This window comes from Oncorhynchus masou, unplaced genomic scaffold, assembly GCF_036934945.1.
Source record: "Oncorhynchus masou masou isolate Uvic2021 unplaced genomic scaffold, UVic_Omas_1.1 unplaced_scaffold_1517, whole genome shotgun sequence".
Lineage (NCBI taxonomy): Eukaryota > Metazoa > Chordata > Actinopteri > Salmoniformes > Salmonidae > Oncorhynchus > Oncorhynchus masou.
In genome coordinates, this window is record NW_027005192.1 from 1 (window position 1) to 10,525 (window position 10,525).

The 10,525-nt window shown below is 45.3% G+C and overlaps 1 long non-coding RNA gene across 1 annotated transcript; it reads right to left on the reverse strand.

Moving 5' to 3' along the window:
- Positions 1–1,676: 1,676 nt before the first annotated feature.
- Positions 1,677–10,287, reverse strand: LOC135531107 (uncharacterized). Its single transcript, XR_010453956.1, has 4 exons — positions 10,199–10,287; positions 8,684–8,891; positions 2,513–2,741; positions 1,677–1,889 (listed from the first exon to the last, which is right to left on the reverse strand). It is a non-coding gene; the product is annotated as an uncharacterized LOC135531107 (long non-coding RNA).
- Between the last annotated feature and the right edge of the window lie 238 nt (positions 10,288–10,525).

A 10,525-nucleotide genomic window follows, 5' to 3' on the forward strand; every position in this document is an offset into this window, starting at 1 on the left:
TTTCCTTTGGTGTCTTTTTAAATGGGACATTCAAGAGAAACACTTTCCACAGTTGGAGCAGGACTAAGGCTTCTCTCCAGTGTGTGTATATGTTCAGGTCATTTTAAGGTGCCCGGACAAGAGAAACTTGCCCCACAGTCAGAGCAGGAGTAAGGCTTCTCTTACTCCTGAGAGAAACTCTTTTCAAAGTCAGAGCAGGAGTAAGGCTTCTCTCATTTGTGTATACGTTCATGTTGTTTTAAGGTGCCCAGGTAAGTGAAACTCTTTCCACAGTCAGAGCAGAAGTAAGGCTTCTCTCCTGTGTGTATACGTTCATGTTGTTTTAAGGTACCCAGTTGACGGAAACTCTTTCCACAGTCAGGGCAGAAGTAAGGCTTCTCTCCTGTGTGTATGCGTTTGTGTTGTTTTAAGTTGCCCAGGTAAGTGAAACTCTTTCCACAGTCAGAGCAGGAGTAAGGCTTCTCTCCTGTGTGTATACGTTCATGTTGTTTTAAGGTACCCAGTTGATGGAAACTCTTTCCACAGTCAGAGCAGGAGTAAGGCTTCTCTCCTGTGTGTATACAATCATGTTGTTTTAAGGTGTCCGGACGAGAGAAACTCGCCCCACAGTCATAGCAGGAATAAGGCTTCTCTCCGTGTGTATACGTTCATGTTTTTGTAAGGTGCACGGTCGAGAGAAACTCTTTCCACAGTAAGAGCAGGAGTAAGGCTTCTCTCCTGTGTGTATACGTTCATGTTGTTTTAAGGTACCCAGTTGAGAGAAACTCTTTCCACAGTCAGAGCAGAAGTAAGGCTTCTCTCCTGTGTGTATACGATCATGTTTTTTTAAAGTGCCCAGTCGAGAGAAACTCGCCCCACATTCAGAGCAGGGAGTAAGGCTTCTCTCCTTTGTGTATGCGTTCATGGTGTTTTAAGGTGCCCCGTTGAGAAAAACTCGATCCACAGTCAGAGCAGGAGTAAGGCTTCTCTCCTGCTGATGTAAACGCTCATGTCTTTTTAGGTGGCACAGTTGAGAGAAACTCCTTCCACAGTCAGAGCAGGAGTAAGGCTTCTCTCCTGTGTGTATACGTTCATGTTTTTTTAAATGGCCCAGTAGAGAGAAACTCGCCCCACAGTCAGAGCAGGAGTAAGGCTTCTCTCCTGTGTGTATACATTCATGTTTTTTAAAGTGCCCCCGTTGAGAAAACCTCGATCCACAGTCAGAGCAGGAGTAAGGCTTTCCTGTGTGTAAACGCTCATGTCTTTTAGGTGGCCCAGTCGAGAGAACTCGCCCACAGTCAGAGCAGGAGTAAGGCTTCTTTCCTGTGTGTATATGTTCATGATGTTTTAAGGTGTTCCGATGAGAGAAACTTGCCCGCAGTCAGAGCAGGAGTAAGCTTCTTTCCTGTGTGTGTATATGTTCATGTTGTTTTAAGGTATCCCTATGAGAGAAACTCGCCCACATTCAGAGCAGGAGTAAGGCTTCTCTCCTGTGTGTGTTCTCTGATGACGTTTTAGTGATGTTGATGTTTTGAAGCATTTTCCACATTCAGAGCAAGAGTAAAGCTTTTCTCCTGTGTGTTCTCTGATGACGTTTTAGTGATGTTGATGTTTTGAAGCATTTTCCACATTCAGAGCAATGAAGTTTTAGTGATGTTGATGTTTTGAAGCTTTTCTCAGAGCAAGCGTGTGTGTTCTCTGATGAAGTTTTAGTGATGTCGATGTTTTGAAGCATTTTCCACATTCAGAGCAAGAGTAAAGCTTTTCTCCTGTGTGTATTTTTAGGTGTATTTTTAGCTTTGATAGAAATGGGAAAATCTCCTCACAATGTGTGCAGTGGTGAGACCTCTTTGCTATGTGATCTTCCTGTTGATGCTCTCTGGATGTAGAGAATGTCTCAACATGGTCTCCTGTGTGAACAATATCAGAAGAACCAGTCAATTGGTGTGATATACATATCAATCAAATGTATTTTATGAAGCTCTTTTTACACAAGTTGTAACAAAGTTCTTTACAGAAACCAACCCGAAATCCCCAAAGAGCAAGCAATGCAGATGTAGAAGCACAATGGCCACGAAAAACAGAGAGGAACCAGGCTCAAAGGAGTGGCCGGTCCTCTTCTGTCTGTACCAGGTGACATATGTATTTATATCGGTAGGCTGTACAATACAGGGGAATAAAACTATTCTAAAAGTGGGTAAGAGATGAAAGCTAAAAAGGGGCTTGTCATCCTCTCACATATCAACATCCAACAAGGGTTAGTAACTACACAGACTCACTTCATAGAACTTTAAAACACTGGCAGTTGGTCTACTTCACTTCTTTAGTCTACTCTCTGAACACTCCAGATAGCTCAGTTAATAAAACAAATGCTGGCAATACTGGTGTCAAACCATGCACATCTCAGTAGCATGAAATAACATCTACCTTCTCATTGAAACAGTTCATCATGAAACAGCTCTACTGCAACTTTTCATACACAGTGGGAAGTTGGAATGAACAACAAACTTAGTTAGACAGAACCTGCTCTTACCATGATTAACAGATTTCCCAATCTTCTCCTCCTCTTCTTCATTTTTAATGTTGACATTCAGCTCCAGTGTTTGACTGTAGTCTTTCACCTTCACTGATGCCATCTCTGGATCCTGCAGTGCAAACTGCAATCAGGACCCAGTGACTGTAGGTTTAGTGTGGAAGGAGAGAGGCAGGCTGGGTTTGTCGTTACTGTTGATGTTGTGGCCTCAGACTTAATTCTAGTCGTCCTGTAGTAACAATGAGAAACAGACACAAATGTTATTGTCTTGACAGTTCTGGCACTTTCTTTATTCTCTAAAAATATATTATATGTTCAAATATCTAATTCAGTGCTTGACTTGGACTGAAATGGGTGCTGGTACTGTTTATATTTAGGCACAGGAGCTCCACAATACTGTTGAGCTAATATTCTATAAGAGGAACTGCCACGACTTCCGCCGAGTCGATCCCTCTCCTTGTTCGGGCGACGATCGGCTGTCGACGTCACCGGTCTTCTAGTATCGCCGATCCATTACATGTTCAGTATTTAACCTCTGTTTCCCACATGTATGTGTGCGTGTTAGTTCTATGTTGATGACTGTATCTGATGGATGGTATTTTGTTGGCGGGCTAAGTATCGCCCTCGTCTCCTGCCTCTCAGGGAAGGCCCTGGAGTGGGCCAACGCCTTATGTGGGGGAAGTAGAAGCTTGCTGGACCACTTCGGACGTCTCGTACACCTGAGGCAGGGGACGAGGAGCGCACAGGAGTTTGTGATGGAATGACAGGGCCCTGATCGATCAATACCGGTGCAGTCTGCGCGAGGACGTCCGTCGGGAGTTGGACTGCAGGGACACCACTCTCACATTCAACCAGCTGGTGGACCTGTCCATCCAGGTGAGTAGGGGTTTCCATTGGTGCTACTACAGTGGAAAGCCTAGACCAGGTCTCCACCATGCATCCCTCTGAATATACCGATTTGACTCAATTACCACCCCATCGACGGGGGGAATTGTGCGATAAATCTCCTGGTAGACGCAGCACTTCCCAGGAGTCACGTGTATCCCCTGTCGCAAGAGGAGACGGCGGCTATGGAAACATATGTTTCCGAATCTCTGCGGCAGGGGTACATTCGGCCCTCCACTTCACCTGCCTCCTCGAGTTTATTTTCGTGAAGAAGAAGGATAGAGGTGTATTGACTGAGGCATTAACCAAATCACTGTGAGGTAGTTACCCGCTGCCTCTCATAGCCAGTGCGATCGAGTCAATGCACGGGGAACACTTCTTCACAAAATTGGATCTCAGGAGCGCTTACAACCTGGTGCGTATCCGGGAGGGAGAAGAGTGGAAGACAGCGTTTAGTACCACATCAGGCCATTATGAGTACCTTGTCATGCCATACGGGTTGATGAATGCTCCAGTCTTCCAATCCTTTGTAGACGAGATTTTCAGGAACCTGCACGGGCAGGGTGTAGTGTGTATATCGATGACATTCTGATTTACTCCTCTACACGCGCCAAGTATGTGTCCTTGGTGCGCAGGGTACTTGTACGACTGTTGGAGCATGACCTGTACGTCAAGGCTGCGAAATGCCTGTTCTTCCAGCAGGCCGTCTCCTTCGTAGGGTATCGCATTTCCACATCAGGGGTGGAGATGGAGAGTGACCGCATTTCAGCTGTGCGTAATTGGCCGACTCCCACCACGGTAAAGAAAGTGCAGCGGTTTCTAGGGTTTGCCAACTACTACCGGAGGTTTATCCGGGGCTTTGGTCAGGTAGCAGCTGCTATTACCTCACTGCTGAAGGGGGGACCACTGCGTTTGCAGTGGTCGGCTGAGGCGGACAGGGCTTTTGGTCCCGGCTCTGTTTACCTTGGCTCCCGTGCTGGCGCATTTGGATCCCTCTTTGGCGTTCATAGTGGAGGTGGACGCAGGTCCGAGACTGGGTTAGGAACCGTGCTCTCTCAGCGCTCAGGTATGCTACCAAAGCGCCGCCCCTGTGCCTTCTTTTCGAAGAAGCTCAGCCCGGTGGAGCGAAACTATGACGTGGGGGACCGGGAGCTGTTGGCTGTCGTCAAGACCTTGAAGGCGTGGAGACATTGGCTTGAGAGGACTAAACACCCTTTTCTCATCTGGACTGACCACCGCAATCTGGAGTACATCCGGGCGGCGAGGAGACTGAACCCTCGCCAGGCAAGGTGGGCCATGTTCTTTACCCGTTTTCTTTACCTGTCCTACAGACCAGGTTCCTAGAACGCTAAGGCAGAAGCACTGTCCCGGATGTATGACACGGAGGAGCGGTCCATGGATAACACTCCCATACTCCCGGCCTCTTGCCTAGTGGCACTGGTAGTGTGGGAGCTGGATGCGGACATCGAGCGGGTGTTACGTGCAGAGCCCACTCCCCCGAGTGTCCAGCTGGGCGTCTGTACGTTCCGTCTGCTGTCCGCGACCATTTGATCTATTGGGCCCACACATCACCCTCCTCTGGTCATCCGGGTATCGGCCGGACAGTGCGTTGTCTCAGTGAGAACTACTGGTGATCCACCTTGGTTAAGGACATGAGGATTTATGCTTCCTCCTTCCAGTGCGTACTGGGGTACCAGCGGTTCTGGCACCTAGGCATCAGTGCCAGATCGAGGTTTAGGCGCTCGGAGTAGACATGGGACAACGCTCATGGTCACTTTCAGTGGGCCGGGAGGCGTCAGAGGACTGGCACAGACCGCCACGGCACACCGGGGCTCTCGACCCTCCACCTGCCCCTCCACCTGCCCTGCCGGAAGCTGGGCCCGCGGTTTGTGAGGCCATTCAAAGTCCTGAGGAGACTGAACAAGGTTTGTTACAGGTTACAGCTTCCCCCGATTACCATATTAACCCCTCGTTCCATGTGTCTCTCCTCAGGCCGGTGTTGGCTGGTCAACTCCAGGAGACTGAGGTGCGGGAGGTTCCTCTGCCCCCTTTGGACATCGAGGGGACCCGGTGTATGCAGTTCGGGCCATACTGGACTCGAGGGCGTCTAGCGGGGACTTCAGTACCTCGTGGAGTGGGAGGGGTAAGGTCCGGAGGAGAGATCCTGGGTGCCGGTGGAGGACGTTTGGACCCGTCGATGCTGCAGGAGTTCCGCCGTCTCCATCCGGGTCGTCCCCGAGGCCGGTGTCGGCGCGCGGCTCGAGGGGGGGGGGGGGGGTTACTGTCATGACTTCCGCCGAAGTCAGTCCTTCTTCTTGTTCGGGCGGCGCTCGGCGGTCAACGTCACCGGTATTCTAGCCATTGCCGATCCACTTTTAATTTTCCATTTGTTTTGACTTTGTTGTATTCACACCTGGTTTCAATTCCCCCGTTACAGATTCAGTATTTAACCCTCTGTTTCACACATACATACGTATCTGATGGCTGGTATTTTGTTGCCGGGCTTTGTATGAACGCCAGTTTATTCGTGGTACCGGTATATTTCACGGACCGTTATATTGTTTCTAAACCCGTGTTTTTCGTGTATTAAATACCTTGTCCACGCATCTCAACTCTCCTGCGTCTGACTCCTTTTCACCAGTTACCCAAAGCCTTGACAGGAACATGAGCTCAAACAGTAGACATTTGTTCTCTGCTCCAGTGAGTCCTGTCCAAGTCCACTGATCTCATTTCAATGGATCAGGTAGCTCATTGACAACAAAACAGTAGACACTGGCAGTTTGTCCACTTCACTTCTTTAGTCTCCTTTCTGAACACTCCAGACAGCCCAGTTAATAAAACAAATGCTGGCAATACTGGTGTCAAACCATGCAAGTGTCAGTAGTAGTGATGCACCGATATGACATTTTTTGCCCATTCCGATATTTTCCTTGACAAAAAAACAGCTACCGATACCCGATATTGACATTTTTTGCGGCCTTTTATGCATTTTAGTAGTTAAATAGTTAACACACACACAAACATGGACGCAGCAGTCTAAGGCACAGGATCTCGGTGCAAGAGGCGTCACTACAGTCCCCGGTTCAAATCCTGGCTGTATCACATCCGGCCATGATTGGGCGGCGCACAACTGGCCCAGCGTCGTCCGGGTTTGGCCGAGGTAGGCCATCATTGTAAATAAGAATTTGTTATTAAATGACTTGCCCAGTTAAATAAAAGTTTACACAAACACACCAAAAAGTTATTTTGTTGGCATTTCCATATGTCCCCATTACCAGTAAAACATAATCAAAACCTATTTCCTCACTTACTTGCTGTGCTGTTTCCTTGTTCATTTGTTCCGTCGTTTCATTCTCAACCAGGATTTCTATGGAACGCCATTTGGGTCTTTGCGTGTCAAAAAACAAGCTTGTTGACCAATCAGGACCTGAATATGACTGCCCGACACATAATAATTTTACGCGTTCATATTTTGACGGAGTTATTACACATTGATTACACAATCACTCTAATTTCATATGTCAACGATTCATCAATACGTATGCTCTGATGCTGGTCATATAAAAAGCTAGCTAACTCATGGATGCAAACAATGTTCTTCCCCAAAAACTTCGCAAACCGACATAATCTGTTTCAGTAGCTATAGTCAGGTAGCTAACTATATAGCTAGGTATCATTATCTAAAATAGCCCTAATTTATAACACGGTTCTTATTTGATTAATGGTGGTTGGACCCATCTATGTGAAACTTGCAACAATAAGGATTAGCCACAATAGTGGAATTTGCAGTTAGCCTTCAAAGTAAAGGTAGGGCATAATTCTACTATTTGTAATCATTTGCATCACTATCAATGACATACCTTTATTTTGAAAACAGCAAATTTCACTTTTGTGCTAATCCTTATTGTGGCTAGCTTCACAACACATAACCCGGTCCGGTCGAGCCTCAGCCAGATGAAGCTAGTGGGCTGCATATAACGGAAGCTTTGGGCAACAGGGTTAAGTAGCTGGCTAACTGTTTATTTTCATGAACTGAAATTCAATTGGCGAACAACAAGTGGCAACCTAGCTATTGTTTTCAGGCTGGTTCCACTGGATTGGTGCAATTGTTTTCAGGCTGGTTGTATTGGTGCTAACGTAAACTCGTACATCGCCTTGGTCCATACAATTACCCTTATTTTAGCCCGTACCCCAAAGCGTAATACTTCCAGATCAACTGTAATGTCAATACCATTGTAAAGCACAATTTCTCCCCTTTCCAACATTATCAATTATCAATTACATGATGTAAACGCTGCCCGTTTCTGCATAATTCAAGCAGGCAATGAGCCCTGTGGGGTCTTTTTTTTTTAAATGGCGGGTGGGGAAGCGAAACTAATGCGTGATAGTGAGAAGGAGAGATGTCTTGTGGGAAAATTGCTTTTTTTCATTTCGATCTGTCCAACTTATCGCCTCTAAAATGTAAATAAAACACGATAAAGAGTTTATATAAATGTTTTATTACATTCCTATTTGAGGGTTTGTGTCGAATTTGAATAGGGTTTTTAGGGCAGTGCTAAAGTGATCTTAGAAGTAAACAGACATAAATAGTTGCGTTATGCGTACTGTAAGTTACGACATGACGGAGGGTCAGTTTTTTCAGCTTTTCTCCAATACTATGGAGCCATTACCATGTCTATCAACGCTTACATAGAAACGTAGTTCACACCCCAGAATTTGAAGTCAACAGTCGCTACAGTCCCATTAGTTTTCTTTGCAGCCTCGTTTGAATGTTGCGGTTGCGCACATTTGTACGGAATGGGGTGAGTTTACATTAGTGTGTACCGGTGCTTGACCAGTCGGCGAAAGCCAACATCACCCACAACAGAGAACGGTTGATTGTCAAGGGCAATGAATTCCATTATCTTGGCTTTAACAGATTTTGCCTTCGAGTTGTCTCAGCTGAAATGGTCTTACTCTTTCAAATAACTGCTCGATCCACACAGCAGACATGGTGGGCTAGGATGGGAATGCTGTGTCGCAAAAGTTTACGTGAGTTCATTACGTCCTGTACCTACGTTATATAGGTAGGTATTTACGTCAGCTTTGACATCGGTTTTGCACATCAGCGTTAAACTAAACTAGACACCGGATATGTTCACCGATATATTGTGTATCCCTAGTCAGTAGCATGAAATAACATCTACCTTCTCATTGACACAGTTCATAATGAAACAGTTCTACCGCAACTTTTCATACACAGTGGGAAGTTGAAATAAACAACACACACTTAGAACCTGCTCTTACCATGAGAAACAGATTTCCCAATCTTCTCCTCCACTTCTTAATCTTTAATGTTGGCATTCAGTTCCAGTGTTTGACTGCAGTCTTCCAGCTTCACTGATGCCATCTCTGGATCCTGCAATTCAAAATGGGCTCCACTGTCACAATCAGGACCCAGTGACTGTAGGTTTGGACTCAGTGTGGAAGGAGAGTGTCGTGGAAATACCGGAGCCTGTGAGTTCAAAAAGACTTTATTACAAAGTAATAGAACCTGAGCTGGTTCATGAAGCAAGTATCTTTCCAGCTTTGACATACACTCCTTATAGTGTTCCTCCTTACGTAACTCCTCTTTATGTTAATGATTCATCCCCTCTGCCATTTAGCCACCATTATCTTTTTGCCTTGCACTAACTTTAGCTTGGTTTCACATTAGGGCAGAGATTCCATTCATAGCAATGGTACAAAACTAAACAGACACACCCACTCTCAAGACAGGTGCATGTTTAATGGTGCCTAATGACCTAGACACACATATAGAGTGCACTTATTCTGCTGACTACTCTAAGATGTATAATGTGCACACATTTACTGGAAAATTCCCAATAAGAGGCAGGCTGGGTTTGTCCTCACTGTTGATGTTACCAGCCTCAGGCTTAATCTGAGTCGGCCAGTAGTAATAAATAGAAACGGATACAAAAGTTACTCTTGACAGTTCTGGCACTTTATTCTCTAGAAGAGGAACATGAGCTCAAGCAGTAGAAATTTGAGGTGCTGGTACTCAGCTCCAGTGAGCTCCTGTCCAATTCAAGCACTGATCTCATTTCAATAGATCTGGTAGCTAAGCATTGACAACAAAACACGAGTTCATTCACATTAGACAAAGTATACACTTTATATTAGGCTACAGAACTTAATCTATAGTAGATTTCTGAATTGACATGAATGACTCAAAAAAACATTTAGTACAAGGTTGCAGTATGTTTCAGGCAGCACTATGTACTATTTTCCTGAATAACCTTGTCTTCACTGTATTATTTCAATCAAAAAACAATATTTCCGTTCACACCATAGTAACATGTATAGACAGACAGAAACAACTGAATGTCTCAATATTAGTACACGTGTAGAAAACTGATAATCATTACATTTATCTCCAAAACAGTAGTGCAACCGTAAAATGGTCTCTCTCTCTGCTGCACCCTCACTGCCTGAACTGAAGTCCGTTGATGCAGACCGAGAGGGAGCCGCCATTTTACCAGCTCGTGAATTTTAACGTCACACAAAACCAAAAACGACATGTTAAACGAACCCAGAAATCTCAAATGTGATCCTTAATGAGATTACATTGACGAGATACATCCACTCAGACAAACCCAGAGTATCTATGTCAATTGTAAAAAAATAAAAAATAAATTGATCACGTTCACTCACGCGGTTTGGCACTTTTTTTCTTCTACCAAACGTGATAATAACTTGACGTATTTGTTACCGAGCATGTTATGACGTGTTCATAAGATATTAAAACGTGCTATTACATACCAGTAGTAATACATTTGAAACGTACACAAAAGTTGTGGTCTCGACTGCACAATTCTGGCGTGTCCTTTATTGTGAAGAATGATGTGCGCCTGCGTGGAACTTCCTGTTCCCCCACTCCCAGTTTCTTAACCCAGAGACGCAAACAACGCGAGACTTCAGAGAACGCTTGTGATGCGGACCAAGCCTGGGTTTGAGAAGTCAATGAGAGAAGTGAACAATTCTGATACTTTTGCAGCGTTTAATGGGGATCCTAATAAATACCAAAAATATTCCGTCGGTACACACTTGAAACATGGCCATTATTTTATAAATGTCATAACTGCAGTG